The 19,773-nt window shown below is 39.8% G+C and overlaps 2 pseudogenes; both read right to left on the reverse strand.

Moving 5' to 3' along the window:
- Positions 1–16,956, reverse strand: part of LOC137014234 (NACHT, LRR and PYD domains-containing protein 3-like) — a 29,738-nt pseudogene extending 12,782 nt beyond the window's left edge.
- LOC137007702 (uncharacterized) overlaps positions 1–19,773 on the reverse strand; it is a 1,237,067-nt pseudogene that overhangs the window by 1,100,275 nt on the left and 117,019 nt on the right.

A 19,773-nucleotide genomic window follows, 5' to 3' on the forward strand; every position in this document is an offset into this window, starting at 1 on the left:
CACAATCCGGGACGCCATTAAAAATAAACCATCCACTTGTTCCTGATGCTGGGATCCTTGTGAAATCTGTACAAAAACACAAACAAGCTGTTTCCATTACTCTACTCATCCATTTGTCCTGTTGGCAGCAGACTTAAATGTGTGGAGTACGTCAGAAACTGAATAGGCATCTGTATAATGTATCAGGTGTAGTTAATGGTGATTGGTTCTGTTTGTTTTTGATGCGACATGACATATTGTAAATTATTCAGGTCCTGTGAGAAACTGTTCCAACGGGTGGAGTATACATGTATATTCATAAACTCAGTCTGCGGTGGGCATGGCATTTTGAACTTCAAACAAATGAATGGAATTGAAATTGTTGTTTGCTATCAGATCTTGTTTTATGGATTATTTCAATCATGTAATAAAGCCGAAGGGACATGCACCCTATAACTGTTTATATTCTCTACATAATTCATCGATTGATTTGCTTTGCATATGCTTTTATTAACATTAAGGATACAAAAGACCAAGCCAGAGCACAACTGTAACGAAGGCGGGACTCAGAGTAAGATCCACATGCGAAGCTTTATTAAATGTTGAGCGTGGTCGTACAGGCGTGGTCAAACGGGGTAAACAGGAACATCAGAGACAGGCAGGATCGTAGTCAGAGAACAGGCAGTGGTCAAAAGGCAGGCAGCTATCAATCACAGGACAGGAGAACCAGACAGGGATCAGAAACAGGAACCGGAACAGACAGGATAAACAGGACAAACGCTTGGAAATGTTACACTGGGAAAACAAGACCTAGCAGTGAGGTGATGTGTGTAAGAGTCTTTTATTGTCCTGGTAATGAGCTGCAGCTGGGTGTGGTGATTAGTGATAAGTGTGTGCAGGTGAGTGGCAGAGAGGATGATGGGAGATGTAGTCCGGGAACTGACAGGAACAGATGGTGATCATGACATAACGCCCCCCTCCCGGAAGGCGCGTCCTCGCGACGTGAAGGAACAGCTAGGGAGGGGGGGGGTGGGTGCATTGGAGATCTAGTAGCAGCCAGGAACGGGATCTCCAATGCAGCCCCTGGAACTCGGGCAGCCACGGCGGGTCAGGTGGCTCAGGCGGCCACGGCAGGTCAGGTGGCCTGGGCTGCCACGGTAGGTTGGGTGGTTCAGGCAACCACGGCAGGTCAGGCGGCTTAGGCGGCCACGGCAGGTCAGGCAGCTTGGGCAGCCACGGCAGGTCGGAGTCCATACATGGCCTTAGTGGCCTACAGTCCATTAATGGCCATGACAGCAGTGGTTGAGCAGGGTCCCCACCCACCAGCTCCCCACCCCTAGGTATACTGCCCCCCCCCAAAAAGTTCTTGGGGATTTCAGCGGGGCCCATCACAGGTTCATGGGCAAGGAGTTCGGGTGGCGCCCGCAGGGCAAGGCGTGTGGGTGAAGCTGGCAGGGCCAGACACCTGAGTGGCGCTGGCAGCGCAAGGCGTTTGAGCGGCGCCGGCAGGGCTGGAAGCTTGGATTGCGCCGGCAGGGCTGGAAGCTTGGGTGGCGCCGGCAGAGCGAGGAGCTCGGTAGATGCCGGTAGGGCGAGGAGCGCAGTAGATGCCGGTAGGGCGAGAAGCACAGGTGGCGCCGGCAGGGCGAGGAGCTCAGGTGGCGCCGGCAGGGCGAGGAGCTCAGGTGGCGCCGGCAGGGCGAGGAGCACAGGTGGCGCCGGCAGGGCAAGGAGCACAGGTGGCGCCGGCAGGGCAAGGAGCTCAGGTGGCGCCGGCAGGGCAAGGAGCTCAGGTGGCGCCGGCAGGGCAAGGAGCTCAGGTGGCGCCGGCAGAGCGAGACACCTGGGCGGAGTGGGAGAGACCTCTGGAGTAGTCTCTGGACCCCCAGCGGCCTCTTGAAAGGCTTCTGAGCCTTGAGGAATTAAAGAAGCCTTCTTCCTCCTTCTCCTCCTCTTCCGAGGGTGAGGTGATGGTTCACCGGTTGGAGTGGGTTCTGGAGCAGACTCACTGGCTGAAGCAGGTTCTGGAGCGGACTCAATGGCTGGAACACCCCCTACATCTTTCAGCACTGCAGGGGCGGCCATCTTGCCCGTGGGCACTGGCAAAGCAGCCATCTTGTCCATCGCATCCAGGGCGCTTGAGAGCGTAGCGTCCGACGAACTTGAGAGCGTAGCGTCCGACGAACTTGAGAGCGTAGCGTCCGACGAACTTGAGAGCGTAGCGTCCGACGAACTTGAGAGCGTAGCGTCCGACGAACTTGAGAGCGTAGCGTCCGACGAACTTGAGAGCGTAGCGTCCGACGAACTTGAGAGCGTAGCGTCCGACGAACTTGAGAGCGTAGCGTCCGACGAACTTGAGAGCGTAGCGTCCGACGAGTTTGAGTGCGACGCGGCCGGCTGGCTTGAGTGCGACGCGGCCGGCGGAGGCTTAGGAATGCCAGCCGCTCGTGCTGAAATCAGCGGTGAATCAGTCACACTGGAACGCAACCCTCTCCGCTCCCGAACTGATCTAGAGACGTGACGTTGCTCTGGGCGATCAGCGAAGGCGTGACGTTGCTCTGGGCGATCAGCGAAGGCGTGACGTTGCTCTGGGCGATCAGCGAAGGCGTGACGTTGCTCTGGGCGATCAGCGAAGGCGTGACGTTGCTCTGGGCGATCAGCGAAGGCATGACGTGACTCTGGGCGATCAGCGGAGACGTGACGTGACTCTGGGCGATCAGCGGAGACGTGACGTGACTCTGGGCGATCAGCGGAGACGTGACGTGACTCTGGGCGATCAGCGGAGACGTGACGTGACTCTGGGCGATCAGCGGAGACGTGACGTGACTCTGGGCGATCAGCGGAGACGTGACGTGACTCTGGGCGATCAGCGGAGACGTGACATTGCTCATGGAGATCAGCTGGGACATAGACTGGTGTTGTTGTAATGGTGGCCGCCATTTTGTGAATGTTCTTTGATGCGTCCATTACGTGATTTACTATGGTGTCGCATTTCCCCGCGACACCCACAGTAAAACGTGAACCAACGGAAAGCAGGGCAAAGTCCAAGAATTCCATAAACGTCCCTCGGGGACCATTGGCAATTAAATAACCCTTAAGAGGTTCATTTAGTCCATAAGCAAAAAAGTCAATGAGGGCACAGTCCGGTAAATCAGAAAAATGGGCAATGTCCAGGAATTTCTGGATATGAACCTCCAGGGTGCAGTTACCTTGACGAAGGCTGACCAGATGTGTTGCGGGATCCATACTGGGACTAGGACGCCCAACAAAGCTGCTGGATCTGGGTGTGGCTAGGTCTTCTGTAACGAAGGCGGGACTCAGAGTAAGATCCACATGCGAAGCTTTATTAAATGTTGAGCGTGGTCGTACAGGCGTGGTCAAACGGGGTAAACAGGAACATCAGAGACAGGCAGGATCGTAGTCAGAGAACAGGCAGTGGTCAAAAGGCAGGCAGCTATCAATCACAGGACAGGAGAACCAGACAGGGATCAGAAACAGGAACCGGAACAGACAGGATAAACAGGACAAACGCTTGGAAATGTTACACTGGGAAAACAAGACCTAGCAGTGAGGTGATGTGTGTAAGAGTCTTTTATTGTCCTGGTAATGAGCTGCAGCTGGGTGTGGTGATTAGTGATAAGTGTGTGCAGGTGAGTGGCAGAGAGGATGATGGGAGATGTAGTCCGGGAACTGACAGGAACAGATGGTGATCATGACAACAACAAATTGAGCACATATTTCTGTTCCTCTTGATTGTTGTTTGTCTTTTGTTGTAAACTGTGTCCCTTCCTTGTTTTTTATTCTGCAGCATAGGGCTGTCATGATAACCGCAATATCTTAATACTGCCCTACTGACAAGACAACCACAGAGGAATGGAAGAACCACAGCAACCACGATATTTGCATGTTCTTTTCTCGTAAGGTTATGCCCTTCTCATCTTTTCACTTCATGTGTCAGCTGGTATACACAGGACACAGAGGTAAGTGAAGGTAATATGGCAGGTTTATTGTAAACAACAGAAGATCAACACGAAGGAGAATCCAGATAAGTAAACATATTGATAGAAAGTCTTTGATAATGTCTTATCTGTATACTGAAGTCTTTCTCTGTGGAGCAGAGCTGAAGAGGCTGATGATGATCATTAGCGAAGGCAGAGGGGAATCCAAGGATCAGGTGAGTATCAACCAGGTAAGAGCAGGTGAGACCAGACAGTAAGTGAAGGGTAGAAGTGACATAATTGTGTAAATATATTTTTTTTAAACTTACAGAAAACATGAATTGATGCAAGCAAAAAGTTTCTTGCAAAATTTGGCAAAATCTTTATCGATTTTGAAGAATTTTTAAGATTTTTGGGTATAATATGTCACACTTTATTTTGCTTTCCTTACTTACATAAATGAACTATAGTGTCCTGCACCCTCTAGTAAAAATATATCACAAATGTCTGAATAATTTTTGGTTTGACTGTAAATGCAATTCTCATTATTCTGATTATTCGCTAATAAATAAGGTTATAGCACACTCAGATAGGCATGTAGTATACATGTTACGGGCCACTGTTTTTAACTACTCACATCAAATTTAAAATACATTTTATGGACATACTGGACATTATTAGAGTTCCTTGCCCTGTTTGGATGAAGATATGGAGCAGAGGCTGCGCAGCGAGTTGTTTTGACAGAGTTTAGTGATTTGAAAAAGACAACACTTAAGAATAATGTCAAGGAGTTCATTCATGTCTGCTGAATTTATAATTAAAATTAAATTATTATAAATGAGTCCACTTCCCAAGATTACTGTTATAAACACAAGCCTCATCTGTAAGGAAAAGGTGATGGTTATGTTGTAATTAATATTAATATCTTCAGTATTACTAGTTTCAAATAGAATTATTTCGAAGTGATGGCGTTCTATGTAACACTATCTAGTGTAAGTGATAAACCCCATTTGACATTTGTGCTGGCTACTGTATACAGGCCACCACGGCACCATACAGAATTTACTGATTTTCTATCAGAGGTATTACTGGCTGCAGATAAAGTCTAAATTGATGGTGATTTTATTATCTATGTAGATGGTGAAAAAGAAGCAATGGGATTTACATTTACAGACATTCTAAACTCTATTGGAGTTAGACAACATGTGTCAGGACCCACTCATTGTCATAATCATACTTTACATCTAATATTGTCACATGGAGTTGATGTTGATGCCACTGAAATTCTGCAGCAGAGTGATGACATCTCAGATCTTTATCTACTCGTGTATACTACATTTAATCAAGGCTGCAAAACCGACTCCGTTACAAATATGGTAGAGAATTAGTCAATTGCAGGCTGATCTCAAATCTAACCTTTCTCTCAAAAATACTAAAAAAGGCAGTATCCTCACAATCAGTTTGTAGTAGTAAATGAATAGAGGTCATATCAATCACAAGTTCAGTATGGAGTACCGCAAGGCTCAGTACTAGGACCGTTGCTTTTCACCAGTGGTGTAGTCGGGGCGATATGCACACATATGCCGTATGCTTACTTTTTGCCCAGGGCTGTTTGCGTATTACGACTTATAAGGATCAGTATTTGCGTATACCCACTTGTTTTTTGCTTCGAAAGTCCATAAAATATTGTTCTGTTAGCTTCCCCTTTAACTGTCCAATGCTGTTGTGTAAATCACGATTCTTCGCTGTAATTTGTGCATGAGCACTTCTGTCATTCTACCTTTTCCTGCTCATCCTAAGCTAAAAAACAGGCTTCATAGTGCGTGTTCGTGCTGCAGTGAGAGATCTCCGATCAAAGCCAATCGGTGTTTTGAGCGGTGCATTGAGCGCATTTCTCTCACTGCAGTGGTCACGGCGTGAGAAATGTGGTGGTGAGTAAATAAGACTATTAATTAATTATATAGCCTACATCATGCGTTCGGTTCCCGTACAATTTGAAAAGATCATCAGCGCAACTGAAGCCGTGTTTATTTAATGCATTAGTGGTGCAGGAAATAGTACACCACTTTTTTTTTAGGACTACACCACTGCTTTTCACCATGTCCATGCTACCCTTGGGAGATATCATTATGAAAAATGGTGTTAGTTTTCACTGTTAAGCTGATAATGTATAATTATCAAAAATGGTAATAAAATAAACCAACTGTTTTTCTCATTTCTCATTTTTCTTGTGGCCACGACTTCATTATGTTGAGGGAACGACATCTATTTCTCATGGCCATGAGTTAAATGTCTAAACAACCTGGAACACAACCTGGAACTATCACAAATGGACAATGCCATAATATTTTTAATTAAGAATGTAAAATAAGGGTGGAATTAAGGAATGATTATTAACCTATATAAATTACCATAAATGAACTTCCTGTAAAATTCCTGTGCACCTACAGAAATAAAATAAAATCATAAATAAAGCTTTCATAGGTTGTATACAAGTAATAAACAAAATATTCTTTTAACATAGCCTATTAATAGTAAAACATTTTTGAACTTAATTCGAATGCTGTCACAGGCACGAGGGACTACAAGTGATAACAGATGCTCATTTAATCTACTGTAGTCAGAAATAGACAACAGAAATAATCATAAAGTCAAAATTTTATTGGCATAATCGGGCATTTACAGTATTTACAGAATACAAACTTTAAGTAACATAAAGTACAGAATGTTAATTAGATAAAGAAATATGGGAAATTAAGGGGAAAATAAAGCAAATAAATGTACAAATGTAACTAATAATAATCTAGACATATTAAATAAAAAATAAATGATCAGTGAATGGATTTAAAAGACTGTTAGATGGAATTAAAATATAAAACATTTAGACATTTATTGATAAATTTAATTCGAATGCTGTCTAAGCAACATCAAGCACAATATAATATGCACTATGTTAATATAATTATTTCTTAATTCCGTTCTTTTTCTAAATTAAAAATAAATATTATTATAGTCTTGTCCATTTGTAATAATTCCAGGTTGCTATGGTTGCGCAAGTTGTTTACACATTTAACTCGTGGCCATGAGAAATAGATGTTGTTCCCTCAACATAATGAAGTTGTGGCCACAAGAAAAATATATTGTTCCCTCACCATATGACTTTACATCGCGTGGCCACACGTTATTATCATGCTCCCATGAATTAATATCTTGTGGCCACAACATATTAATATGTTCCCACGAGTTTATAAGTCGTGGCCATGACAAAACTAAAACAAAACTAAGTGACCGAACATGTCCCCTCCCGGTCACTGTAGTATGTGCACTAATTTGGATGGATTAAAATACAGAGGACAAATATGGTTATCATATTTGGCCTTCACATTTCACTCATTACAAAGTGTTCAGATCACTGTGTTAACTGTTTGGAGAACAGTGACTTTTAGACAAATGTGTCAAATCAATTGAGAAAAACTGTATTGTGGTAGCTTTTTCTTAATTATTTTAAGAAAAATCATTTACCTCAAAATCTCCAGCTTACAGTTTCTCTTCAGTCCATCAGAAAGAAGCTTCACTCCAGAATCCAACAGGTCATTGTTACTCAGGTCCAGTTCTCTCAGGACACAGTTTGAGGATTGTAGAACTGATGACAAACTCTCACAAGACTGAAGAGTGAGATTACAATGAGTAAGGCTGAAAGAGAGCAGATTTAGTCAGATCATCTACAAACACTATGACTGACTGACTGTAAATTATCTCTCATATGTTCTTAAATACCTCAGTATCTGCATTTGACAGTTTGGACTCTTCAGTCCATCAGAAAGAAGCTTTACTCCAGAATCCTGCAGGCCATTGTTACTCAGGTCCAGTTCTTTCAAGACAGAGTTTGATGACTGTAGAGCTGAAGACAAACATTCACAGGACTGACCAGTGAGATTACACCCACATAGCCTGTGTAGAGAACAAAACAAACAGTGATATCAGTGTGATTATCAGGAAGGGTTTATAATCTGAACTACATGTTTGTGCTAAATTCAGTGTAATGAGACATTAGCCATTAAAATGTAAGGGTTGAGGGTTAAGTTTGTAACTCATCTGTGCATTTGTGCTCAACACTGCAGCAAATTGTACATGGATGCAACTGATACAGTTCAGATCAATTAAATCTCAATGATCCGATCACAGTGGTTCTCAAGTTATCAACACACTGAAACTATCCTACTAAAATAAGGCAATTACTGGAAGTAATATGATCGTCAGAACATGATGTGTAGAGAATTTGACTGATGAAATGAAAATAAAGCTACTGTAATAATCAAATGCACAAGGAAAGGAAACTTGTTATTATGACATGAAACAGTTCATTGAAACAAACTGTTCATAAGAATCACTTAATCACTTAAGAAAATTTGGGTATTATTTCATTGGAAATAATTGTAATTGGAAAAATGCATTAAAAAAATTCAGTGTCAGTCATCACTTGCCTCACGATTTTATTATGATTCAGATGGTATCGATTTGATTATAAATCAATTCATGATTCATCTTTTCCTCCAATTCTTTGATTAATAATAGTTATTACATTAATAATCACAATATAGTTAAAAAATGCAAATGACAAACAGTAGAAAAAATACAATATAAGAAAGAAACATGAAATTAACAATGAAATTGTGCTTTACTTTTTTTCATTTTACATCTATTTAAGAAATATTACAGAAATTAAATGGGTAGTTCACCCAAAAATGAAAATTTTGTCATCATTTACTCACCCTCAGGTTGTTCCAAACCTGTATAAATTTCTTTGTACTGCTGAACACAAGAACACAAAAAAGGAAGATATTTTGAAGAAAGTTTTTAACCAGGCTGCTTTGAGCCACCATTGACTTCCATAGTACGAAAAAAATACATAGTAGGAAATACAACATAGTAGGAAAAAAATACTATGGAAGCCAATGGTGGCCCAAAGTGTATTAAGTGTATTAATTCAGTGTATTAATTGTAAATAAATTGATTGTTATTAAAGATGAAAAAAATGATTCAGTCCAGAGCAGTGAGTGATTCCCTCTTATCTTTTGATGTTGTTTGATTAACATTAATGACACAGACAGCAGCAGGTTTATTATATTAACCCTCTGGAGTCTGAGGCTGATTTGGGGCCTGGAGAAGTTTTGACATGCCCTGACATTTGTGCTTTTTTCAGTTGTTCATAAACATATAAATAACAAAAGTGTCATTACACTGTATTCAGCACAAACTAGGCTACAATAATATATGAGGAACATGTATGTACATGTTTGTGTTTTTGAAGGAATAATGTTTATGCGTGGTTACTGAAAAAACAAAAAACTTAAGTCACTGAAATAAGGCCAAAAAAAGTATAGTAAATCTGTGTTCACAAGACTTTTGGGTATTGGAGGTTGTAGACTAGAGTTTTTGCTTCAGAATTATGTAAAAATTATGCTGCCTACTCCTTCATATAAAACAATATATTGATTTAGTTTTTGTAAGACACTTTTTGCCAAGAAACACAGTATGCGAGGAGGCGTGAATCACCACTGAAAATGGGCCATTCTCACCTGAGAAGACAAAAGAATTGGATAGTAATGAGCTGAAATGACTTGCATATTAATGAGGCATTTCAGTCAGGTAGGCTGTGAAAAAAACTTCTGTGATGTCTCAAGCTCATCATGATATATGAAAAATACAGAAAAATATTATTACAATATAAAGTAATGGTTTTATATTATACTTTAAAATATAATGTATTTCTGTGATGCAAAAAGTCTGAATATAGGCTTTTAGTTTAAAAGCATGCACATTTGGAGAAATATTGGATTCTCATATGCTTATGTCAATTTTCTTATATTATATTTATATTATATATAATGCACGCTCTCTGTGCATTTTTAGTCCACAAATTCATCTAAAAGAAGAAGAGGCTATTCCATGAATGGAGTTTCCAATTCATACTGCAGCCGGAGGGCGCTAAAGAAACAAAAACTCATCTAAAATTCATCTATAGAAGAAAAGAAAACAGGAACTAACTGCATGTCTTCTAGGGCTCGCTAACCATGACTTTTACATCCAGATAAACACTTTTCAAGACAATAAATACACGATTGAGACGATGAATGCATGTATTGCCTCTGAATTTGCGTCTGAATAGCGCTGGCTCCGTGGGCGTGGCCGCATTAGTGGATAATGAGCTGAATCACGGACTTCTGACATGGCTCTCTTTTCATACAGATTACATAAACACAGAAGGTTTGTTTTCGATTTAACTTACATGATTTAAAACCTGACATCTTAACGTTTTTTTAAACATAAGTTTAATTTTTCTGTGATTAGTATTCACTAAGTTACAGTTCATTTTCTGAGAACTATCAGATTGGACTTCGTTCAGAGGGAGAGGAGAAATCACGCATCATGTTAGTTTTCTTTATTTTACAAAAAGCACAACATTGTGTTTTTACTCTGAGTGTATACAAATAAAAGAAGATATTCTATAGTTTCAATTGATATATTACTTATGTCTCTATGACAAAAAAATGACGGAGTATTTTAAGTCTGTTTTGCTGCAATGTGAAAAAAAACCTGCAAAACGCGCCGGCGCGTTTTCAGACCTCAGAGTGTTAAGACCTAATGCACAAATCTCATAAAATGCTACTGTTATGCATTGCCAGTTTTGTGTACCATGTGTTTTTGTTAGTTTGGTTTTGTTCCTGTTTCATTTGTAGTCCTTTTGTAGTTTTTCTTGTTGATTAGTTCCCCGATTTGTTGATTAGTTCCCAGGTTTGTTTTGTCAGCCTGTTAGCCCTTGTGTATTTAAAACCCAGTGCTTTCTGTATTCTTGGTCAGGTCATGTCCTTGTATGGGTGTTTTTGTTGGTGATCTCAGTTCTGCTCCTGGTGTTCAGTTTTGCTTGTTGTGTTTCCTGGTGATTTTGGCTCTTTTTTTGGATTTTTATTAAATCTCACTCTGCGTTTGGATCCTGCTCTCCCTCGTTTCTGAGTTTCACAATCATTATAGCTACACATCATATTTACCATCTTTGTTTTCACTTAAGACATAACAAACTATGTTTACATGAATATTCCTCAAGAGTGAAATATAACACTAAAGAGACCTGAATTTCAGATTGCATGCTGCCTGAGACAGGAGTCTTTTTCTGAAAACCAAAATCAGGTTTTCTGCCTTGTGTGCTTGGAGAAAACTCCACTGATACTTTCATACAACAATATAGACAGGAGAAAATATGTACTTATCATAGTTATGAAAACAGCTATTTGTCCACATTTTTGAACATAGAAAATGAGTGAATGTCAAACCTCAGTATGTTCAGTTTACATTCTGAACTCTTCAGTCCATCAGAAAGCTGCCTCACTCCTGAATCCTTAAGATGATTGCTGCTCAGGTTCAACTCTCTCAGATGGGAGTTTGATGATTGTAGAACTGAAGATACTGTTTCACAGCATGTTTCGTCAAGACCACAGCCATCAAATCTGCCAAAACCGAACGTTTAACCAGATTATTTTTCTGATGTTCAGTGTTTTCCAATAACACATTGTTCATAATCAGGAAAGACATATTTCATTATTCAGTATTTTTACAGTTATTTGTTTAGTGATAGAATAAAATCTTTAATTAAACAGTGATCAGTGAAATTACTCACAAGGCTTTTCTGCAGCATTTCACAGCTGGAACGAGTCTCTTGTTGTCTTCCTGTGATGACGTAAACCTCTTTGGGTTGAACTCATCCAGCACCTTCTCTGACATCAGAAGTATGTAGGTCAGCACTGTGCACATTGAAGATGAGAGTTTTTTCCCTGTATGTTCTTCTGAACTGATGTATCTCTGGATTTCCTCATATAATGAATGATCCTTGAGCTCAAGTAAGCAGTAAAATAGGTTGACTGAAGCTTCATCTGAGATATCCATGTCTTGTACTTGTTTAATGTATTTAGTTGTTTGTGTGATGCTCTTTGTAGTGTCTTCAGTGTGTGGGATCAGGCCTTTGAGCAGGGTTTGACTGGATCCCAGTGAATTTCCCATCAGAAACCGCAGGAACAGGTCCAGATGTCCTCTCTTACTCTTCATGGCTTTATCAACAGCCTTCTCTAGTAACTCATGCAATGTGACGTTTTCTTTAGGTCCATCAAAGAAAAACTGAAGCTCCTGCATGTTCTTCCTCAGGTAACAGATGAACACATGCACTGCAGCAAGGAACTCTTGAACACTCAGATGCACAAAGTAGAAGACCTTTTCTTCATGAAGTCCATCCTCCTCCTTAAAGATCTCAGCGATCATTCCTGTGAACTCTGTGTCTTCACTCACATCAATATCACATGCTTCCAGATCTTCCTCATAGAACACAATGTTTTCCTCCTTCAACTGTTCAAATGCTAACTTGGCCAACTTCAAAATCATTTCTTTATTTGACTGTAAGAGCTTTGTACGTTGTCTCTCTGTTTTTCTGTCATATTTTTGGCTCTTCATGTTCATCTGTATCAGCAGGAAGTGAATGTACATTTCAGTGAGTGTTGTGCTGATGTTCTCAGTGTTGTTCTTGAGAATTTTCTGAAGTACTGTGGCTGTGATCCAGCAGAACACAGGAATGTGGCACATGATGTAGAGACTACGAGACGTCTTAATGTGTGAGATGATTCTGGAGGCCTGAGTCTCATCTTTGATTCTCTTTTGAAGTAATCCTCCTTCTGTTGGTCAGTAAATCCTCGCACCTCTGTGAACAAACCCACATACTGAGGAGGGATCTGATTGGCTGCTGCTGGTCGTGAGGTCACCCAGATGAGAGCTGATGGAAGCAGCTTCCCTTTGACCAGACTTGTGAACAGCACGTCTACAGATGATCTTTCCTCAATATTGTTTAATATTCTGCTTTCAAAATTCAAATCCAGGCGACTCTCATCAAGTCCATCAAATATAAATGCAAGTTTACATTCCTTATATAACTTTGATTTTTCCAGGTCCTTCAATTGAGGATAAAATTTTAGCAGAAACTCATGGAGATTTAATTCCAAATTGAACTCTTTAATTCCATCGTCTTTAATGCCTTTAATGCTGTTAATCTCTCGGAATGAAAGTAGGAACATAGAGTCTATATCTTGATTGGCTGTTTCCTCTGCCCAGTCCAGGATGAACTTATGCACAGAGACAGTTTTTCCAATGCCAGCAACTCCCTTGGTCAGTACAATCTTTTCTTCATTTTTTTCTCTTAGTAATGTAAATATATCACTGCATTTGATTGGTTTGTCCTGTGTTTCTTTGTTCTTGAAAGCATCATCAATCTTCAGAATCTCATGTTCCTGATTGACATCTTTCATATCTCCCACTGTGATGAAGAGTTCTGTGTAAACATCCTTAAGAAGTGCTTCCTTTTCTTTCTTGCACTCAAAAATACGCTCCACTTTCTTCTTCATGTCTGTTTTGTGAGTTTGCAAGATTTTTTTCAAAATCAAATCCTCTGTTTGGTGTAAATAAATAAAACATGAGGGAAAGCAAAAACATATTTTATTAAAAAAGAAACATGTCAAAGCTTTCACATCAGCATGATCTGATCAGAATTCATTCAACATATTGTAATTAAATTACTGTTGAAATTCTTACAGCTCAGAGGCCTCAGATCTTCCATTTAATTCACTATATTTTGATAACTATATTACACTCATGGAAGGGAATACCCTTAAGCATTCAAAACAAAACTGTCATCCAGGCATATATACTTTTTTAATGCCTAATGTGTAAACTCAGTACAGAGGATAGGGTTCGAGGAACATCTGGCAGTGAATGCTCTAGTTCCCGATTAAAAAAAAGTTGGGACATTTTACATATTGTGAATAAAAACAGAATGCAATGATGTGGAAGTTTCAAATTTCAATATTTTATTCATAATACAACATAAATGACATATCAAATGTTTAAACTGAGAAAATGTATCATTTTAAGGGAAAAATAAGTTGATTTTAAATTTCATGGCATCAACACATCTCAAAAAAGTTGGGACAAGGCCATGTTTACCACTGTGTGGCATCCCCTCTTCTTTTTATAACAGTCTGCAGACATCTGGGGACTGAGGAGACAAGTTGCTCAAGTTTAGGAATAGGAATGTTGTCCCATTCTTGTCTAATACAGGCTTCTATTTGCTCAACTGTCTTAGGTCTTCTTTGTCGCATCTTCTTCTTTATGACGCGCCAAATGTTTTCTATGGGTGAAAGATCTGGACTGTAGGCTTGCCATTTCAGTACCCGGATCCTTCTTCTACGCAGCCATGATTTGTAATTGATGCAGTATGTGGTCTGGCATTGTCATGTTGGAAAATGCAAGGTCTTCCCTGAAAGAGACGACGTCTGGATGGGAGCATATGTTGTTCATACCTTTCAGCATTGATGGTGCCTTTCCAGATGTGTAAACTGCCCATGCCACACGCACTCATGCAACCCCATACCATCAGAGATGCAGGATTCTGAACTGAGCGCTGATAACAACTTAGGTTGTCCTTGTCCTCTTTAGTCCGGATGACATGGTGTCCCAGTTTTCCAAAAAGAACTTCAAATTTTGATTTGATGACCACAGAACAGTTTTCCACTCTGCCACAATCCATTTTAAATGAGCCTTGGCCCAGAGAAAACGCCTGCGCTTCTGGATCATGTTTAGATATGGCTTCTTTTTTGACCTATAGAGTTTAGGGTGTATTGTGTTCACCGATAATGTTTTCTGGAAGTATTCCTGAGCCCATGTTGTGATTTCCATTACAGTAGCATTCCTGTATGTGATGCAGTGCCGTCTAAGGGCCCGAAGATCACGGGCATCCAGTATGGTTTTCCGGCCTTGACCCTTACGCACAGAGATTGTTCCAGATTCTCTGAATCTTTGGATGATATTATGCACTGTAGATGATGATAACTTTAAACTCTTTGCAATTTTTCCCTGAGAAACTCCACTATTTTTTGCCGCAGCATTGGGGGAATTGGTGATCCTCTGCCCATCTTGACTTCTGAGAGACACTGCCACTCTGAGAGGCTCTTTTTATACCCAATCATGTTGCCAATTGACCTAATAAGTTGCAAATTGGTCCTCCGGCTGTTCCTTATATGTACATTTAACTTTTCCGGCCTCTTATTGCTACCTGTCCCAACTTTTTTGGAATGTGTAGCTCTCATGAAATCCAAAATTCAAAATGTCTCACTTTCAACATTTGGTATGTTATAAGTTTATGAGATTTGTAAATTATTGCATTCCTTTTTTATTCACAATTTGTACAGTGTCCCAACTTTTTGGTTGTAAGGTATACTATCATGGTCATTGGCAGTAACATCTGGTGGTTGACTGGAGTATGTGGCTGTTGAAAAGGTCAGTGGTATGGTCTGGTTAGTTCTGGTGATACAGTACATCACCTCTCACAGTTAACCTCTGTTACAATATTAATAAAGATCCCAACCTGACCTGTCCAACCACTGCATGGCAGCGTTTAGATTTAAAAAGTCATAAATAATCCTACGCTGACTTTTATTTATCAAGAATACATTTTGTGTGTACACAGACATTTAAGATAAAACACAGATTTTCTGTACATTAGGCCCGGGGTCTAGAGTCCAAATTCAAAATACATCTGACATGTTTAAATCACTTCTGAAACACTTTAAAAAGACTAGTTCACACTGTACAGACTGATGCTGATCACATTCCTGCTCCTGACAAACAGTGAATGAACATGTTCTGTAGGTAAAAACAAACACTGACTAACACTAACAGATGCCAACAGGGAAAAGACTTATCTGACAATATCTGTCTACTGGCGTTGGTCGACATCTGATGGTGCAGTGTGAATTAGCCTTAAGAGAATATGACTGTTAAGATGGTACCTTGCTCTTCTCTGTGTTTCTCTGCTGTCTCTGCGATATTTTGTGGCTCTGTTAGGAGAAAGAAAAGGAGGGAAATAAAAAAATAATAATTTTCTACAGATACACAAAAGAAAATCCTGTAGCTAAAGTATGTCTGCCTGTGAACAATATGACCTTAAAATCAACTGTGAGATTTAGAGGCCCCTTACAGCCCTTTTATTCTCTTCTTGAGTGTAATATAAGTCACCATTCACTTCCTTTATGTTCAGTCACCATAGAGAATAGGCATGAGTGAAGAAATGTGTCATAGCCTCTTTTGTATTTTTCCATAACTGCCTTATAATGAGTTGTTTTTCAAGTGATATGTTTCTTTTGCTCTTATTTCTAGCCACCTTGTTACTGTTTTCTTTGTTCAAGGTTATGTTCCTTATTTGTAATTTCGGACTATGAAATGATTCATTTTATGGTTTTATCTTTGTGCGCCCTCTGGAGGACAACATCCAGGATGGGAGTGTCACTTTTTTTCTATTGAAAGTATAAATTGTGTAAACTGCTCAGTAAAGATTGAAGATTTGTGACATGACTCTGTTCGTGTTATGATTCTTCCCACAGCCGCAATGATAACTGAGAGGGACTGAATCTTAACTGAAGAATGAGAGAAATCTAATTCTTACATGACCTTTATAGGAAAAGGATTCACAAGCACTGAGCATTATTTCACTCAACAAGCTATTAACTGACTGCTAATGTGTGTCAGTAAGCACAGCTGTAGTGATAGTACCGTTTCCTGCAGGGTTCATGATGAAGGTCACTGGGGCTGTGAAGTTGTTTCCAGTGAGTACAGGAGCATTTAGTGTTGCTCCCATTTGAGCATTCAGATCAACACTGACTCCAGTGAGAGCGCTGATGTCGATGCAATGATCTTGACATTTGCAAAGTAACATCAATGTTACAAACAATATCTTATATGGTTAATAAATCAAAATAAAGATGAATCACAACAGAAATCAAACAAATAATTTGATTCAGTTTGCTTGACTGGAATAGAGACAGAGATTAATTACGTTTCCTAAATGACAACGTTAACATTACTGATTTTCTTAATTACCTTTCTTGTATTTAGGCTTGTCTTCTTCCATCTCATCTAGTGTGTCACAATGCTGATCAACAGATGCCATCGTCCTTAACAGACTCACTGCTGTTGGATATGAAGAAAAAGGTTTAGAATTGCTCCACTGTCAGAAGACACTTTCCAAAAAACAAATAAAGCTCTAAATCATATGTACTATATTAAAAGAGAAAAATAATATTGGGTCTCATCTACTCTCATGCTTTCCTTTCGTCACTCTCATCAAACATGACACTCTCTCACCTGAGATTCTTGAGCAATGCCAAGTGTGTCATTCTCAAAACCAGTTAAAACACAATAAACACCATTAATACACACCCAAATTACAGACCTCTGATTAGCCAGCTGTACATATGCATGTCTGGAATGTTTAATGGTAAACATGTTGAAGATCAGCAGACACGCTGTTAGTTCATAAAGTGATCAGCTGTTTCTTCATTGAACTCAGAGTATTGAAGCCTCGACTGTTGACATCCATTCAAAAAAGCCAACTCGTTCTCACTCCAAAGGTGTGCGATAATAATAATGAAAATCATGCCCCAAAATATCATGCCATGATGACTGTAGCAGCCATACTTACTACCTTATTACATTTTTTTTTATAAATGTGTTCATTAAAAATACCTGGTTGTTGCAATACTGTTAATGGTGTATGTTTCTCTGACTGTGTGCCCTCTATAGGTGAGAGGGGAAAGATGTTTAAAAGGATATGCCACCCCTGACAGGAGGGGGGCGCTGGTGCAAAAGCATACACTCTTTTGACCATGCACATGGAGCCAAGCAAACCTGCAAGCGCTTTAAATTATTTGTTTGATTTCTGTTGTGATTCATCTTTATTTTGATTTATTAACCATATAAGATATTGTTTGAAACATTGATGTTACTTTGCAAATGTCAAGATCATTGCATCGACATCTCCCACAGTGGACAAAAAACAAGAGGAAAGATTGGGAACATTGTAAGTTGTTTTTACCACTACAATGACAATAACAACCCAGCATATCATTTCATGATGATAAAATTTCTGTGCCCTTCTAGACCGAATGTGTTTGCAAGCATGTGTTCTCCTACACTCTAAAAAATGGTGCTATATAGTACTAAAAGTGGCTCTTTGCTCGTAATCATAGGGAAACCACTTTAAGTGCTGTATAGCACCAAATCTTGTTTTTTCCGTGGTTCTTCAGCAGTTCTTCACTGGTTCTTTGGGATGACTGAGATGCTATAGCACTGTTACCGTATACAGAACCTGTTAAGGCCCTGTATGGTTCTTCAGTGTGTTTTTGGGGTGGTTAAAGGATTAGTCCACTTTTAAATACACTTTTCCAGATAAATTTACTCACCCCCATGTCATCCAAGATGTTCATGTCTTTCTTTCGTCAGTCGAAAAGAAATGAAGGTTTTTGAGGAAAACATTCCAGGATTTTTCTCCTTATAGTGGATTTCAGTGGCTACCAACAGGTTGAAGGTCCAGTGCAGTTTCAGTGCAGCTTCAAAGAACTTTAAACGATACCAGATGAGGAATAAGGGTCTTATCTAGCAAAACGATCGGCCATTTTCGAAAAAAAATGCAAACGTTTATGCTTTATAAACAAAATGTCCTACACCTTCCCTATTCTACTTGCGGAAAAAAACTAAACTGGCGCCGCGTTCATTCCGTAAGTAGAATAGGGAAGGCGTAGAACATTCAGCGTAAGCGTTATGAAGAATGCGGAAGCAGAAAAGTACGTTCAATGCGATAAACTGTTGTATTTTTTTCCTGAAAATGATCGTTTCGCTAGATGACACTAGATTCGCTAGATTCGTCTTGGATGACATGGGGGTGAGAAAATTTATCTGGAAAAGTGTATTTAAAAGTGAACTAATCCTTTAAGGTCCATGAAACAGCCCCTCCTAACTTTACTTTTATGAGTGTCTGCAGAGCTGTTAGAGGTGGAGGTGTTGCTGCTCTATTTAAAGATGTCTATCAATGCAAGCAAGTGTCATTTGGTGATTACTTGTCTTTCGAATACTTGGGTATTGTGTTAAAAGGTGCTCCTCGCATTCTACTTATAGTTATCTACAGGCCTCCAAAATACTCTCCAGCCTTTGTGGAGGACTTTACAGAACTGTTATCAGCAATTTCCTCTGAGTTTGACTGTTTTGCTATTACTGGGGACTTTAACATCCACATAGAAAATGCAGAATCCAATATGGCAAAAGAAATCATAACTGTTTTGAATACTTTTGATCTGACTCAACATGTACATGGACCTACACACAATCGTGGACACACTCTAGATTTAATTATTAGTAAGGGTCTAAACATTTCATCCATTGCCATTAAGGATGTAGCGCTATCTGATCATTTCTGTATTTTCTTTGATTTATTGATCTCTCCAACTGTTGAAGCTAGATCTATCTTGGTCAAAAAGCGATGCTTAAATGGGAATACTAGTGCACTGTTTATGAAGGCTATATCTTTAACACCAAGCATATCTGCAGACTCTGTTGATTTTCTCCTTGATTCTTTTAACTCAAAAGTACAGAATGTTATTGATAACATTGCTCCTGTGAAAGTCAGGAAGAAAAGTGGCAGACAAAAAGCACCGTGGAGAAACTCACAGCAGTGCAAAATATGAAAAGACAATGCAGAAAAGCTGAGCGCATTTGGCGAAAGACAAAACTTGAAATCTATTATAACATCTATAAAGATATTCTTCATGCTTTCAATGTGGAAGTAGGCAAAGCTAGACAGACCTTCTTCTCAAATATAATAAACAGAAACTTAAACAACACCTCTTTTTGCACTCTTTTTGCTCTCTTTTTGCTACTGTAGAGAGACTAACAAACCCCCCAAGTCAGATTCCCAGTGAAATGCTCTCAGACA

This window comes from Chanodichthys erythropterus, chromosome 3 (assembly GCF_024489055.1).
Source record: "Chanodichthys erythropterus isolate Z2021 chromosome 3, ASM2448905v1, whole genome shotgun sequence".
NCBI classification, from domain to species: domain Eukaryota; kingdom Metazoa; phylum Chordata; class Actinopteri; order Cypriniformes; family Xenocyprididae; genus Chanodichthys; species Chanodichthys erythropterus.